The 16,123-nt window shown below is 44.2% G+C and overlaps 1 pseudogene; it reads left to right on the plus strand.

The window, feature by feature from the left end:
• The window catches only part of LOC142365473 (leukemia inhibitory factor receptor-like), a 40,457-nt pseudogene that overhangs the window by 19,329 nt on the left and 5,005 nt on the right, over positions 1-16,123 (plus strand).

A 16,123-nucleotide genomic window follows, 5' to 3' on the forward strand; every position in this document is an offset into this window, starting at 1 on the left:
GCTGTGGCTGCAGCAGCCGTGGTGCCGGTCGGGGGGGCTGGGACTGCCTGCTGGGCTGGAGGGGCTGCAGGGCCGGCTGGGGGGGCAGCGCCAGCCGCAGTGCATGCCGCTTCATTTCCCCCCCTTTCCCCTTTAGGGCACTGAATCAGGTTGAACAGGGCTCGGTAGGCTTGGGCCAGACCCCAGCACATTGCAGTGATCTGTGTCTCTCTGGAGTTCCCAGGGTGGCAGCACACTTTTTGCAGATATTTTACTAGTTTGTCCGGATTCTTTACTTGTTCAGGGGTGAGTTTAAAAAACACCGGTGGTGTCCACTGCCCTAGGTACTTTCCCATGCTGTCCCACACACCCAGTCACTCAGAGCTATCCTGATGCGGGGCAGGTCTCTGCTCGATGTTCTTAACGACTTGTTTAACCCTAAACAAAACCTGCAACACATTCAGGAGGCAGAACAAAAGGAGAGTGCTGGCCTGAGCATCCCACGGGTACTCAAAATTCTCAAAAGCCTTTAGGACCAGCCTGAGGGAGAGAGGGGGGGCGAAAGAGTGGGGGAAAGTATCCCCTTCGGTTTTCCCCACAGATTGGGTTTGATTACTAACAAATTCTAAGACATAGGGTCCGAGGTACGGAAATGACTGCAGTGCCGCATGCAAATACAAGCCTAATTTCATGCACATTGACGTTATCATGTCATAAGTCGATATCGTACAGTACAGTAAAATCATAATCCTGATCTTTTTCCCCGTGATGATGAATAGCACCACAGGGAACAAGTACAGCAAGTACGGATTCAAAAACCACAACCATCTGATAAAAGACAGAAACATTTTTACCGGCGACTATTTTAACACAGAAAAATGCGCATAACAAAATTTAACAAAATGTAAGAAAGCAGTTTTAACACCTGCTGCTCAGCCCTGCTGTTATCCCCGCCCCACGCTTGGGCGCCAAATTAATGTCTTGGTTTCGGCTGCTGCTGGGAACAAAAGTGCCACGCGGCTGCCCCTCCCCCCGCCGGGGTGAGGAGGAGAATGAAAAAGAAACAGGCAGAAACTGGTGGGTCGGGATAAGGGCAGTTTAACAGAACAGCAAACAGAGGGAACAGCAACAACAATGGTACAGATAAGGAGAAAACACAACAACGAACCGCACGACCCAGACAGCCACTCTCCCGAACAGGACCAGCGCCGCACCCCCCCAAGCCGCGAGTCCCTTTTCCCCGCGCCGCCCCCCCACCGGAACCCAGCATGACGTCACATGATATGGAATACCGGGCTCTGTTTGGCCAGGTGGGGTCAGCCCCCACCCCCAGGCTGTGCCCCTTCCTGGAGTCCGGTGAAAATTAAGCCTGTCCTGGCCAAACCCAAAACACGGGGTTAGGAGGTAGAGAAACGGGACTGAAGCTGAGCCCAGGAAGAAGGGAGGGGTGGGGGGAAGGTGTTTTAAGATTTGGTTTTATTTCTCACTATCCTCCTCTTATTTGATTGGTGATGAATTAAACTTTCATTTTCTCCCCAAGTTCAGTCTGTTTTTTCCGTGACAGTAATTGGTGAGTGATCCCTTCCTGTCCTTATCTCGACCCTCGAGCCTTTAATCATATTTCCTCTCCTCTTTCCAGCTGAGGAGGGGGAGTGATAAAGCGGTTTTGTTGGGTACCTGGCATTTATCCAGGCCAAACCATAACACCACCACATGGACTTTGATTGCTTTCTGAAAAGTAAGCCAAAGTCGGAGGAAAAGTGTTAGGCAGTAATGGCCTGCTGCTTTTGGGGGTGTTTCGTTTGGAGAAGTAATGTAATCATCAGTTAATGGAACCTAGTAAGCATTGGTTTGTGTGCACTGGAGTGCTCCTGAGTCACATTTTAGGTTATCAGTGCCGTGTTTATAGCATATTGTTCATGTGGTTTTGTTTGGTTTTGTTTTCTGTTCTTCCTTCTCTGCTAGGAAAAGATACCAAGCCCAGTGGGAGTAGGGTGTTTCCTCAGGACACCAGGGTGGCAGTAGGTTCAAATGTGGCAATTTGTCTTATCCATGAAGAAGGACAGAAGATACAATGGATTACTTATGGATCAGAAAAATACCCAATACCCAATATACCCTTCTGAGCAGTCAGAGCAGTGCAATCAGAGTGCTAAATGCCAATGCTTCAGATACCAGCGGGACAAATGTAGTGTGCATACTGTCCGAAGAGGAGATGGATGGAACTGTCTTGTTTGTAGGATGTATGTATAATTATGTTTCCTAACCTTAGGAAAATCAAAATGATTTGGACTCTTAGTGTTCTGCTAGGAAGCAGATACTATTGGGGCTTTTTTTTCCTGGCCTTTGGTTTCTGAGGATGAACTGGGATTTTATTTGTTTGACTGATTTCACCATGGAAACTCCAGCACATGGAGAAGACACTGGGGTTGGGAAGATGAGGAGGTACCCATGTAAGCACCTCTTCTCTTACAATCTGGCCCAGTGCTTCTCTCCTTGATCTCTTTTCTTAAGGCATTTCTTCATGATCTAGAATACTTAGTAGTTTATTGCCATATGAAGATTCATCCTCAGTCTCTGTCACTTTAGGTTTATGTCTTTTCCAGTTTGGTCCTTGAGAAGACAAGAATAAGAGCAAGAATTGTAAGTGAAAACGTTCATTTACCAACCAGTCAAATGACGACAATAAACCAGTTAGACTTGCAGCAACAACAGATGCTCATCCAGGGCAGTAGCTCCCTGGGAGCTAATTACAGCAAAGGAACCCAGCTGACAATTCAACTTTCCTGGAAAATCTTCTAAATATGCTTTTAATATTTTCTTTAAAGATACTGAGTCATTGTGTATCTTTTCTGTGTAACCGTGCCAGCCTCAGAAATCTCTTTCAGATACAGATACCTCTTAAAACAAACTATTGAAAATACCTGGTTCTTCTTTCCTGCAATTGGTCACTTCAGAGTTTTGTGTGTTTTCCCCGCAGGGGTTTTGAGATTTATCATATTCCAATATCTGCCATTAGAATTCTGTTTCCCATTACAAATGCCTGCCTTTGAATTTAGGGTCCTTGGGGTTGAGGGAAAGGAGAGGAGAGACTGGACTCATTTTGAAAGTGTGTTCCCAACTCCAGCCTGTGCCTCCTGTCATAGATTTTGTGTATTAAGTATGTGATAGCAAATGCAAAACAGAATCTGACCCTTTATGACTTGTCAGTGAGATGTCCTTTTATTTGTGCAGTATTTGCTGTTATGGGAGAATCTTCCAGGTAAATAAGTCAGTGGTTCATGGATGAAGGCTGTGATAATCCCATAGGTTTTTCCCATACGGTAGTTTTTGAAGAGCTGGGATGTGGTGAAGTCTGTTTCCTGCCAGTGTTTCTTCTTGTGGTACCTATGTAGTGGGAAGGGGACTTGTCAGGATGTTCTTAGTGATGGAGAGACATTTGGGGAAGAAAAGGTAGAGGAAGTATGTGCACCACCTTGGTTAAGCCTAGGTCTGGCAAAAGAAGTGTTCTTTTTGGCCCGCTGCTCGTAATCCGAACTAAACCTGCCACTGTGGCCTCTTGTGCTAGTGCCCCTATTCTAGGGCAGCTACATGGATATTATTGTGCTACCTTTTGGGGAAAAGTGTATGAGACCTGAAATAAGCGCTCTGCTTAGTTTCATGTTAGAATGGTTATCCTCTCTGTTGGGAGCACTGTCCATCTTCTCCAGGAAGGCATTCAACACTGCTCTAATATGGGAGCAAAGAACAAGATTTAAAAGAAAAAGATGGGCACTTCTAAAGCAACAGTGAAGAAGACAAGCCATTCGGGGCTTGCTTTAACTTTCAAATTCAGGGTGGAATTCATGCTAAAGGGAACATCTCATTGACATGACTTGCTTGGAGAAAGCAGTGGTAGGGCTGGCATGTAAGAAAATGTAATGCACAGCTGACAGCTTTCCTACGTTGCTCAGCAGCTAAACTGACACTCAAAATTTTGGAAAAGTCTTGGCAGAGTTTCAGTGAAACACTTCCAGGTCAGATCCTGGAGCTTGTGAACATATTTGCATGTGATTTACCAGATTACCCACCCACTTTTTGGAAGCCTATTATTTGTATGGTTGGAGCATAATTATTACCATGTGTTTAGAATCATAGAATCATAGAATGCTTTGGGTTGGAAGGGACCTTTAGAGGTCATCTAGCCCAACACCCCTGCAGTGAGCAGGGATATCTTCAACTAGACCAGGTTGCTCAGAGTCCTGTCCAACCTGGCCTTGAATGTTTCCAGGGATGGGGCCTCCACTACTTCTCTGGGCAACCTGTTCCAGTGTTTCACCACCCTCATGGTAAAAAATTTCTTCCTTATATCTACTCTAAATCTACCCTCCCTTAGTTTAAAGCCATTACTCCTCGTCCTATTGCAACAAGCCCTGCTGAAAATATTTTCCCCATCTTTCCTATAGGCCCCCTTCAGGTACTGAAAGGCTGCAATTAGGTCTCCCTGCAGCCTTCTCTTCTCCAGGTTGAACAGCCCCAACTGTCTCAGGCTTTCCTCATAGGAGAGGTGCTCCAGCCCTGGGATCATCTTTGTAAGGCACACAGTCTAGACCCAACAGAAATGAATGGTGATGCTTTCAGGAAGCTAGCAGCCCAACTGTCACGCTAGGATGGCAAAACATCAGCTAACTGTTTTGGTTTCCTTTCACGCTACAGATGCCCCTGATATTCCCCAAAACCTCGTCTGTGAAACGTCCAACTTCCTGATAATAAAATGCACCTGGAAACCAGGCAAACCCAGTGGACTATATGGAAAACGAAGAACAAAGTACAGTTTATTTGAAAGGTAAAACAATTCAGCACTAAAAGGAGTAAAAAGGTAGAACTGGAGTATATCCATTGCTGCCTGTGACTTACTGCATCATGCCTGCTTAAATGAGACAGTCTTCATTGTTTAGAGCCTAAAATACTTTTCAAGAGTTTGTCCAAAAACAAAATTGGAGAACCCTAGTCTAGTTCTGCAAAATTGCAATGGGAATTAAGAGTAGCTTTTCCCAAAGACTTATGCCATATAGACTTATGACAAAATAAAGGGCTAATTGTGTCAGACTGCTGCCAACATGTGGATAGGAATAAATACGGGGAGATGGTGGGAGTCATTCACCTTTTTTGTTTTTTTATATGCGACTTGTGCCAGCTCATCTATCAGACATTTACTGCTATGCAGGATGACAGAAACTGACTGAGGAACAATTGTAAGACAGGCCATGGGGCATCACCCAAATTCTACTAGGGAAAATAGTAATAAGCCTATACCTGTTCTTCTCCCAGCATCAAGAACTAGATAGTGTAGATCCGGCAAAGTGCATGTTATCTGGAAAACATTGAAAGGGACAAATAACACCAGCATCATCCACAGAAAGAAGTGAAGGCTGATATTCCACTAGTTTGTCTTACATTCTAGGCCATACAAAGCTTCAAAAGCAAAGAATCATTATTTTGGAATAGCACTTGCAAATGGGATTCCTTGGTTGTTGTGATCAGAAGTTGACGAGGAATCAACATAATTCCTGTGGTGAGGAGGCTTCTCTGTCATGCCAAAGGAGCAGTCAGGGAAGGGAGCCAGGAGAGGCCCGAATTAACACAAACTGATGGGAAATAGAGTCTCATGGTGGCTTTGAAGCAAGTTGGAAGGGATGAGGATGGAGTTATGGTCACACATGTCATCCAGGATGCTAGTGCTAAACAAGTCAGTGGATAGGGTGCAAAGAGGTGGACAAAACAGAGCAGGTATTCAAAGGAAAGGAGCTCCAGTCACTGCCTGCCCATATCAGCTCATAAACGAGGATGTGTTTCAGACTTGTTTCACTCAGCCCAAAGCTGCGAGATGAATGTGATGCATTTCAGGGTAAATATTCTCATCCTTGTTCTCAGCCCACACTGAGCTATTGAAATGTAGAGTATGGTGTGGAGAGAGCTCAGAGCTCAGGTAGAACACAATAAAAATGCCCGAAGGAAGAAAATAAACTTGTGCTACTGAATGAGACGTTAATGCAGATTGTAATTAAAGCAACTTCTACATATGTACATACATACAGATATACACTTTGGATTTTATCCCTAAAGATGTAACTCTGGTCTTGGCTGTTACCAGACTGCCTCTCCTGCTTTTGATTTAAAAACGGCTAGGACTAGTGGATGTATCCCAGGTAACAAACCTTAGTTTAGATTTGGCAGGGTTGATTAATAGAAAGACTTAATGCATGTCACATCTCCCTAGTTCAGAAAGCAATTAAAAACATTATTTAAATGCAAATGTATGCTGATCTGAACAAAGATACTTTAAATAAGAATCTTAGTTGTGACTTGTGAGGTGGTTCTACAGGACCTACCTCTTTTCCAGGCTTTTGAGAAGTGAGAGGATGGAAATGTTATGCCAGTGGAAGAGGAGAGTTTCACGTGAGAACAGGGCAAGTCATGACTGATGCCACTTTAACCTGCATTGTGGTGTTAGATATGCCTCTGCAATCAAATAATTCTGTAAGCCATGTGTCAGTGAACCCATCGTTCTTTACTGTGTTTTCAGTCTAGACTTCTGACTGTTGCTAGAAATTATCTTATTAAAAAATGAAGTTGTGTCATCCCCACTTTTTACTTTGTAGAATATTTGGTAAAAATGTTTCATGTGAAGTAAATGAAATGAACATAGAGCATGTCTGTGGCTTTCCAGTACTGGCTGATCAGAAAACCTATGATTTCATATTAGGCATCTCCAATTCTATTGGGTAAACAGAGTCATCACTTTTGGTTGACTTAGAGAGGTAAGCACTTAAGAATTACAAAGGCAAAAAGATATGTTTACTGCATGCTAACCATTTGTTTGTTTTGGGTTTGGAAGAACTCTGACATGGTATACTTGTCATTATTTTTTTTTATTGGCATCAGTGTTTTGCAGTGTTGGATAATTTTGACTTAAAAAAAAAGAAAGGAAAGCTTAGGACATGTCCTGAGGCAAAGATTAGGTGTACAGGGAGATGCCAATTTTCCACAGCAATACTACCAGATTGGATACACTGCTGTGTGGATAAATGGTACTTGCGATCTAATAATTAGCCAGCTGCTGTTTATGTATTACGTCATATTCTATTATGCATCAATAATTAAAATTTAGGTGTATCTTTATGAACTTTGAATGACCCTGTATTTCAGTGCTTGCTTATAGGGCAAAATATTATGCAGGTTTACAACAGCAGGATTTGGAGCATTAAAAAAGTAGCACTAAAAGGTAATAGCAGGAGTATTACCTGCTATTGGTAAGAACCATGATCATCTGCTGTCACGGTTTGTAGAAAGAAATAACTTCTTTCATTAGACCTTCAGCATAAACAAGAAAAGGGAGATGACCACCCTTCTGGTGCTGTCTTCCCCATCCTTTTCCATCTACCTTCAAACCAAAGCTGAGGATTCAGGAGTTCCTAATGGTTACAGCATTCTGCTGTTCTCTCTGAAAAACTGAATTTGAAATTGGAGATGGTGTGGGTTTTTTTGTCCATGTCCCAGTTCAACTAGCTTGAGATTAGAATTGTCAGAGTAAATTGACAGGTCCTAGAAAAGCATAATTTGTTTCTACTAATTATAAACTGGGCTATTTTGCACCCAGTCGATACGACAGCTATTTCCTATTTGTTTCTTTTCCTTTCCCTCACTGTGCACTTAAATCCCAACATAGTGTACATATTTCCTTAAGGGTGACTGGACCAATTCCAACAGTAGAGAGTTTTTTTCTCCGATAGCTACAAATAGTAGTACTGAATATATAATAATATATAATAATAAGTTCTGTGAAGGGAGTTTTAGGGAGGGAGAGGTCATTTAGGAGTCCTACCCTGTCTCGTCTGCAGATTTTAAACTCTAGCTTACAAAGTTTCCAGTAGGTGAACAAAGTTGGGTGAATTTCATCCATTGCTGTGGTCCTCTGAAATAGCCCATGTTCCACTTTTTTGATAAAGTCAGTAGGAGGGGAAATGATTTTCTCTGTTTTCAAGTCTTTATCACACACACCAGTACACTCAGCCTTAAGTAAATCTGTTCCTGTGTTTGACAGCTGAGAAGAGCATCAGGAATGAGACTGCTTGCAGGTGCCTTTCCAGCACCAGCTGTCCTAGTTGCTGATTGGATCATTTATTTATCCTTCTTATTCTCTTTGATCTTTTAAAACCAGATTTTTCTGAACTAAAATGAGTGGTTTTTTTCTTAGAACTGAGGGATTTTTCTTCATTTTTTAAGTTCATCCAAAAGCTCCAGAAAAGTTAACTGTTTCTGGGAACAGCCCTACAAGCATCCATATGCGTTGATTTATAAATGGCAGCTTTGCTGAGATCAGGCTTCTGTGTCAAATTGAAATTAGCAGTGGTCACTCTGAGCAAAAACTGGTAAGTGTTACTTTTAATGGGATTTTTGGGGGCTCAAATGTTGATATTTTTCACTGAACTAATCACATTTCAAATTCTTTTTAAGAGCTTCATTCTGATCATCTTATTAAATGATTAATGTGGTAACGACTAGAAGTTCATCTACTAAAATCAGAAAAAGTTCTGCTCATCTCTGTTGTTGCCTGCTTTATTTTTTCTTTTAGTTAGTTTTAAACAATTTAGTTGAAAGTCAAATCACCCACCATATTATTTGGTACTTGGAGAAGGTGCATAGTGCTTTATGCTGACCCTTTAGGTAACAGTCCTTGTGCTTTGTTTTTCCTAGTGCAAACTGTATTAACACATGCTTGTTCCAGGATGTGCTGCTGCCCTGCAGACTTCCACAGTGGTTGTTTTGGATTGCCTCTTGCATTCTGTAGTTGAGACACCACCCCTTCCCCCAAAAGAACAGTTCATTTCTTTGCTGTCAGCAATTGACATGCATGCGGCTGTAATAGGGAGCTGCTAAACCTGCTTGTATGTCAGTGATGTAGAGGCAGGATAGGGAAGGATTCTCCCACTGGGCATTATCGGTAGGTAATCTCCAGTGAAGACCTCTGCAGGTGGTATTTCTGGGTGGAGTTCAGATTTTCCAGCATTCAGGCTTCCAGCTGCTGCCTGGCTTTGGTGCTCTGTGTCACGCACTGGAACTGCATATTTACTCTGCTGATTGTCAGAGGAATTTAGGGTATTAATTTAGACACCAGCATCAGATACTGAGTGTAGGTGGTGTGAATATATTCTTCTTCCGTATTGCCTAACTGAGTGTGGGGGTGATCTGTGTCACTGGGGAAGCCTAATGGCAGAAATGCATGTTCAGTTGGCCTGAGGTTTACCCCCAAATTCTGTTAGCGCATTCACATGGAGTATCTCCAACCAGCTCAGGTAAGCACACACTGAATTACCAGGTCTTGGTGCACGGAGCCTGAATTTGTAATTTGAGCACATTAACCTCAGAGGCTGCTTTTCACAATGCTTGTTCCTGAGTTTGATTTTTAGCAGGAGTATTCTATTACCCAGTTGCATTTAGTTGCGTGTTGGGCACTTGAGTAAAGTCCCTCAAGCCAGAGAAGTAATGCAGCTAAGATTGAATGTAAAGATTATATACATTGTCTCTAAAATAATAGTAGTTAATGCATGCCCTATAAGAGTATTTTTAAAATACTTTCAAACCACTTACAGAGTGTGGAAGCTTTAAGCTTTTATATTTTATCTGTAATGACATGTGTTAAGTAATATCCAGAGATTAGGCACTGCAAAGAAAACCATAGACATCTTGGGAATTAACAGGAGAAGGAACTGGCTTTTACATGTAAATAACAGCTCTGACAGATAAACTGTGTTGGATTTTGGTATAGTAGTCTGAGATACCCTCAACTACAGTTGTCTGCATTTCTCTGCTCCCAACAGTTACTGCTTCTGGAGTAGTCAGCAGGGGAAAAAACACCTGCCCCCAGCTCAGTTAGCTTAAACTGCTAAAAATGTAGATTTGCACAGTTCTGTCTATCCAGAGTTACGCTGCTCAAAACCTGGGGCACATACTTGTTTGTGAACTCTTCTACCAGATCAGTAATCTGGGGCAGTGGGAGATGGCAAGGTCTTATGCTGCCACAGCAGTTTGATCCACTGCACTTATATCAGAGCCCTCAGTTACACATACTTTGAAACACAGCAAAGAGCTTGGTAGAAGCTTTTACAGCACTGTTATGTTGTCTCTGGTTGCTTAATAAAAAACCTCCAAGAGTTCTCTGTAATAAACAAAAGTAGCTGTGAAATTGATATAGGGTTTAACATGGCATTTTGAGGATGTTTTCAGAAGCTTTTCCATTCGTATGAGATTATTGACTTTTCTGATATTTTTCAAGTTGTCATTTGGCTTTAGAAATGCACAACTAGTTGCAGCTTAAAGTCACTTGGAGTCCAGGTTTTGGCAGCTGTGATGCACATGTGTTATAATTAGATTCATTAAAAAATATTCCCAGGCTTAGATTTTCTTTAAGTAGTCATGAAACTGAAACACTCTCTAGACTCGTGCTGTTTTAAGAATAACAGGACACACTAGTCCTGTAATAAGAGCTGTGAACAGAGATCACCTGGGTAAAACTTGGATACTATCTTTTGAAGGAAAAAGGACTGCCTAGGAAGAAGACTTAGAATCATAGAATCATAGAATGGTAAGGGTTGGAAGGGACCTTAAAGATCATCCGGTTCCAAGCCCTCTGCCATGAGCAGGGACATCTTCCACTAGACCAGGTTGCTTGGAGCTCCATCCAACCTGGTCTTGAACATTTCCAGGAAGGGGGCATCCACAGCCTCTCTGGGCAACCTGTTCAAGTGCCTCACCACCCTCATGGTGAAGAATTTCTTCCTTATATCTAATCTAAATCTGTCCTCTTTTAGTTTACAGCCATTCCCCCTTGTCCTATCACTACACACCCTTGTGAAAAGCCCCTCTCCATCCTTCCTGTAGGCCCCCTTCAGGTACCGGAAGGCTGCTATAAGGTCACCCCGGAGCCTTCTCTTCTCCAGGCTGAACAGCCCCAACTCCCTCAGTCTGTCCTCATAGGAGAGGTACTCCAGCCCTCGGATCATCTTTGTGGCCCTCCTCTGGACCCGCCACAACACATCCATGTCCTTCTTCTGTTGGGGGCTCCAGAGCTGGACGCAGTACTCCAGGTGGGGTCTCACGAGAGCGGAGTAAAAGGGCAGAATCACCTCCCTCGACCTGCTGGCCACACTTCTCTTGATGCAGCCCAGGATACGGTTGGCTTTCTAGGCTGCAAGCGCACATTGCCAGCTCATGTTGAGCTTCTCACCCACCAGTACCCCCAAGTCCTCCTCCTCAGGGCTGCTCTCGAGCCACTCTCCGCCCAGCCTGTACTTGTGCTTGGGATTGCCCCGACCCACGTGCAGGACCTTGTACATGGCCTTGTTGAACTTCATGCAGTTCATGCAGGCCCACCTCTCCAGCCTGTCAAGGTCCCTCTGAATGGCATCCCTTCCCTCCAGCGTGTCAACCACACCACACAGCTTGGTGTCGTCGGCAAACTTGCTGAGGGTGCACTCAGTCCCACTGTCCATGTCGCCGACAAAGATATTAAACAGCACTGGCCCCAGTACCGACCCCTGAGGCACACCACTCGTCACTGGTCTCCACCTGGACATTGAGCCATTGACTGCAACTCTTTGAGTGCGTCCATCGAGCCAGTTCCTTATGCAACGAGTGGTCCATCTGTCAAATCCATGTCCTTCCAATTTAGAGACAAGGACATCAAGCGGGACCGTGTCAAATGCCTTGCACAAGTCCAGGGAGACAATGTAAGTTGCCCGCCATTTGTCCATCAGTGCTGTAACCCCATTGTCCTGGGTTCCACCAGGTCAGGGTTAATTTTTCACCGGACTCCAGGAAGGGACACAGCCGGGCGGGCTGACCCCACCTGGCCAAACAGAGCAGGGTATTCCATACCATGTGCCGTCATGCTGGGTTCCGGTGGGGGGGAGCTGGGCGGGGGGGGGAACTTGCTCTCGCGGCTCGGGAGCACACGGCACCGGTCCGGTCCTGGAGAATGGCTCTCTGGGTTGTGCGGTTTGTGTTGTGTTTTCTCCTTTTCTGTATCGTTGTTGCTGTTCCCTTTGTTTGCTGTTCTGTTAAACTGCCCTTATCCCGACCCACCAGTTTCTGCCTGTTTCTTTCCATTCTCCTCCGCACCCCGGCGGGGGGAGGGGCGGCCGCGTGGCACTTTTGTTACCGGCCACAGCCAAACCATAACACCTTGAAAAGTGTTACATGTTAAAGAGAACCAGAATAAAGTTCTGGGAGTGTTGTGTGGCTTTTTAAGAGGAGAATTGTCAGTTCAATGTCTCTGAGCTCTGCAGGAGAATATTAATTGGGCTGATTGGTAAAGCATTGGCATTCTTGTACTAGGAGCTGGGGTCTGAAACGGAGGTAGGACTTTAGCTTCTCAGTTAAAACGCTGTCACTCTTACTGTGGGCTTTTGTAAAGGCCAAATAGCTGAGCCAGATAATGATTTTCTGCTCCTAACACTGAGCTTGGGGAGACGATAATATTGCATGTGTCTATTGAGAGTCCATGCTTCCCTGCATGCCAGGAAGAGTGTAATCTCACAGAATCACAGAATGGTAGGGGTTGGAAGGGACCTCTGTGGGTCATCTAGTCCAACCCTCCTGCCGAAGCAGGGTCACCTACAGCAGGCTGCACAGGACTTTGTCCAGGCGTTCAAACCAAAGTTCAAACCTTTAGCTCCAGATCTGGCCAATACTCTGCAGGGAGGACAGATTTACACACTAAGGCCCCTCTTTGCTTGTTTGCCAGGAGCATGTATGGTGCTGTTTCTCCTTCCCCACCCAGAGAACAGGTATCACAGTTGCCTGTCATGCAACTCAGGTAAGACAGTGCCATCTCTCGCAGGAAGAAACACGCTTTGACTGAGATTCACTTTGAGAGAAAACCTGAGTTTGTTTCTATGCATATGAAAACTGCTTCTCTTAATGTTTCTTGTGCTTCTCCAAAACAACAATACCTAAAATATATTCTACTCCTTGGAGGGAAAAGTAATTGTACGGGACAGTTGAATGAATGAAAATGCTTTTATAGCTCTCCTTCAGCAGTAAGAGAACTAGACTCTGGGAGTCAGGGAGGTCTCCGTAATAGGTTTGTGGTATGGGACAGCTGACAACAGCTGGAGCTTTGTGTTCATTTATAGTTTTCTCTCAGATGTCTGAGGTTCCCTTTGGTGTTACCCAACTTCTACTTGTTGAAGATTTCTCCCAAGTTGGTACAGGAATTATCTGAGTCACTGACTGAAGTCATGAAAGATGATTCATTCACTGAACTGGATTACATTTCTGCCCAAACATCTTTTCTGGCTGCTTCCTGTGTACAGTCTGTAAGTGCTTTTAATGTCCGTAAGAGAGCAGTGGCTCTGAAGCTTGAGATCTGCTGTGAAAACACAAACAAAGGGTACTCTGCCTTAATTAATTTGTCACTGTCTCTGAAAACTGCTCTGCAGAGAGTTGGGGCATATAATCTGGCTGTTACAGGCTCCCCTACCACAGTAATAGTGTAATGCTAGTAGTTATTTCTACTAGTCTAGGTTGCAGCTATAAATACACCAAAACGAGCAGTACTGCCCTGGGTGAATTTCTAGTCATCTAGCTCAGGGAATAAAACTGAGTTTAGTGTATTTAGGCATTTTTAGGAGAGTATGTGCTCACTGTCAGTAAAAAGTCTTTCCTGTGAATAGGGAAATTAAAGCAGTCTAATGAGAAATATGCTCTCTTACAGCATCGTAGAAGTGTGGTTTCACTGGATGCATAACAGGTTTTAGGGAAAAGTATTGAAAGACTTCTGGAGTTGACTTGTCTTTCTGATCATGTGTGTCTGTCTTGCCATGAGCAAGATACAAAAGGATTGTACACTTAGCTATATGTTAAGATTATTTAGAAGTAGACAGTCCTCCAACATTCACAGCATGTCTGTGAAAGTAAAGTTTTGACAACATTGCTTCTTAAAAACGGCCCTTGCCCTTCAGCCTTCCATAGTTTATGGCTTTAATAACATGAAATAATAGACTCAATAGAGAGCATAAATGAGAACACTGAAAAAGGAAAAACTGAAACCCTGAGATTTGTTTTTGTAGATCTGTCGTGGGGCCACAACTGTAATGGCGGCCTTTGGAAAACATCCCTTAGCTCTGCAGGGTCCCATCTGACAGACAACCATGGAGAGAAGCTGCAGGAATCAGAAGTCATTCCCAAATCTGATCAGTTCAAGGGCAGCTAAACCTTTGACAATCAGAAACAAAAAAATAGACCAAAGGAAAAGCAGGGTTTTTTTTTATTTACACTTAGTAGACTAGAGCCTCTGTAAAGTTCACCAGGGACTTGACTTTTGCTGTTGATTTTCAGTGAAAAATGGTTGTCTGTGGTTGGGCAAGTGACAGCAAGGCACTGAAAGAAATGCAAAGCAAACTGTTTGATGAAATGACAGCAGGAATTTATAGTTGGAGACGCCTGCCAAATTGGTGTCAAGTCATATCTGAACTTGACATCTTCTGTAAATCCTTACCTTGAAAAAGTGCTTTTTAGCCAGTCTTGAATTGCAGCACTTATCATCATACTTAAGGCTGGCTGAGGGATTTGCTGCAGGCTATGTCTGTTTTCTAGCACTTCAGAAAGAACAGTTGAGTGCACCACTTCAAATTCACAGTATCAGGAGTGTGTCTCATTCTCAGAAATGACTGCAGTTTATAAAACCTTTGTGCTGTGGCTGGAAGGCTTTCTTCCAGCTTGGACTACAGATAAGTGTCTGCTCTCTGATGGATTTTTATGTCATCTTTGTTGCAGACAATGTCAAAACAGATCAGGCTGTGGCAATGGGGAATGGAATTTATATTTCTTGGAATTCTTACCCCAACATGACCTGTAGCTACATAGTAAAATGATGTCATTCATCTGGGTCTGAACCTTGTAGTGTGGACTGGCAGAAATTTCCTTTAAATACAACAGATGCAGTGATAAAATCTGGTAAGTCAGAAATTGTTTTTTGTGAGTCTTTCTTGTTGAGAGCCTGAGCAGTGAGTGGAATGAGAGCAGCACCAATGCTATAGATCAAGGATTGTTGCATTTCAGCTGTGGTGGGACTAGTAGAAGCAGAAGAGGAAAGGGAGGACCCAAGAAAGATGCAGGATTTTTCTCTGCTCTCTGAAAGGGTATATATTTGCTTTTTAGAAGAGTTTAGTATATGAAGTCCCCATTAGAGAAAACAAATTGGAGCTGTGTACAAAGGAAAGTTGGGGGGGACCCAAAAGGGGGCAATAGACTTTCCTGCTATAATTACAACACTGTGTTCATGTTGTTTTCATTTGTGCTGGCTAGAGCTTGCTTTTTCTAAGCAGACAATGCTGTGTCTGTCCTAGGATGCACTGCTCTACTCCTGAGCTCTTTCCTGGGATGCATCTTGCAGCATGTTGTGGGAGTTGCCAGACTGCTAGGGCTGGACTCAAGCTGGCAAATTCACCTCTGCACTTAGTCTTGCCAGGACAATCTCTCAGGCTGGACCTGAATTCTTGCAAAACCTGAGGAAATTGATGACACGGACTCCAATATCCAAATGGAAGACCCTTTATTTATCAGAAAGCTGCGTTTTATACCCTTACAAAGCTGTCCATGCACTCCAGCCCAAATGCTTATTCCTTAACATACATCGTGCTGAAGACCATGGTAAAGCAGGCTGTCCCCCTGCAGCCCGTGGAGATCCACGGTGGAGCAGATATCCACCTGTGGCCCGTGGAAAGGACCCTGTGCCCGAGCAGGTGGATGCCTGAAGGAGGCTGTGACCCCGTGGGGAGCCCCGCGCTGGAGCAGGCTCCTGCCAGGACCTGCGGACCCGTGGAGAGAGGAGCCCACTCTGCAGCAGGTTTGCTGGCAGGGCTTGTGACCCCGTGGGGGACCCATACTGGAGCAGCCTGTTCCTGAAGGACTGCATCCTGTGGAAGGGACCCACGCTGGGGCAGTTTGTGAAGAGCTGCAGCCCGTGGGAAGGACTCACATTGGAGAAGTTTGTGGAGAACTGTCTCCCGTGAGAGGAACCTTCACTTTTGAGCAGGGGAAGAGTGTGAGGAGTCTTCCCCCTGAGGAGGAAGGAGCCTCAGAGACAACATGTGATGAACTG

Source organism: Opisthocomus hoazin, chromosome W, assembly GCF_030867145.1.
Source record: "Opisthocomus hoazin isolate bOpiHoa1 chromosome W, bOpiHoa1.hap1, whole genome shotgun sequence".
NCBI lineage: Eukaryota > Metazoa > Chordata > Aves > Opisthocomiformes > Opisthocomidae > Opisthocomus > Opisthocomus hoazin.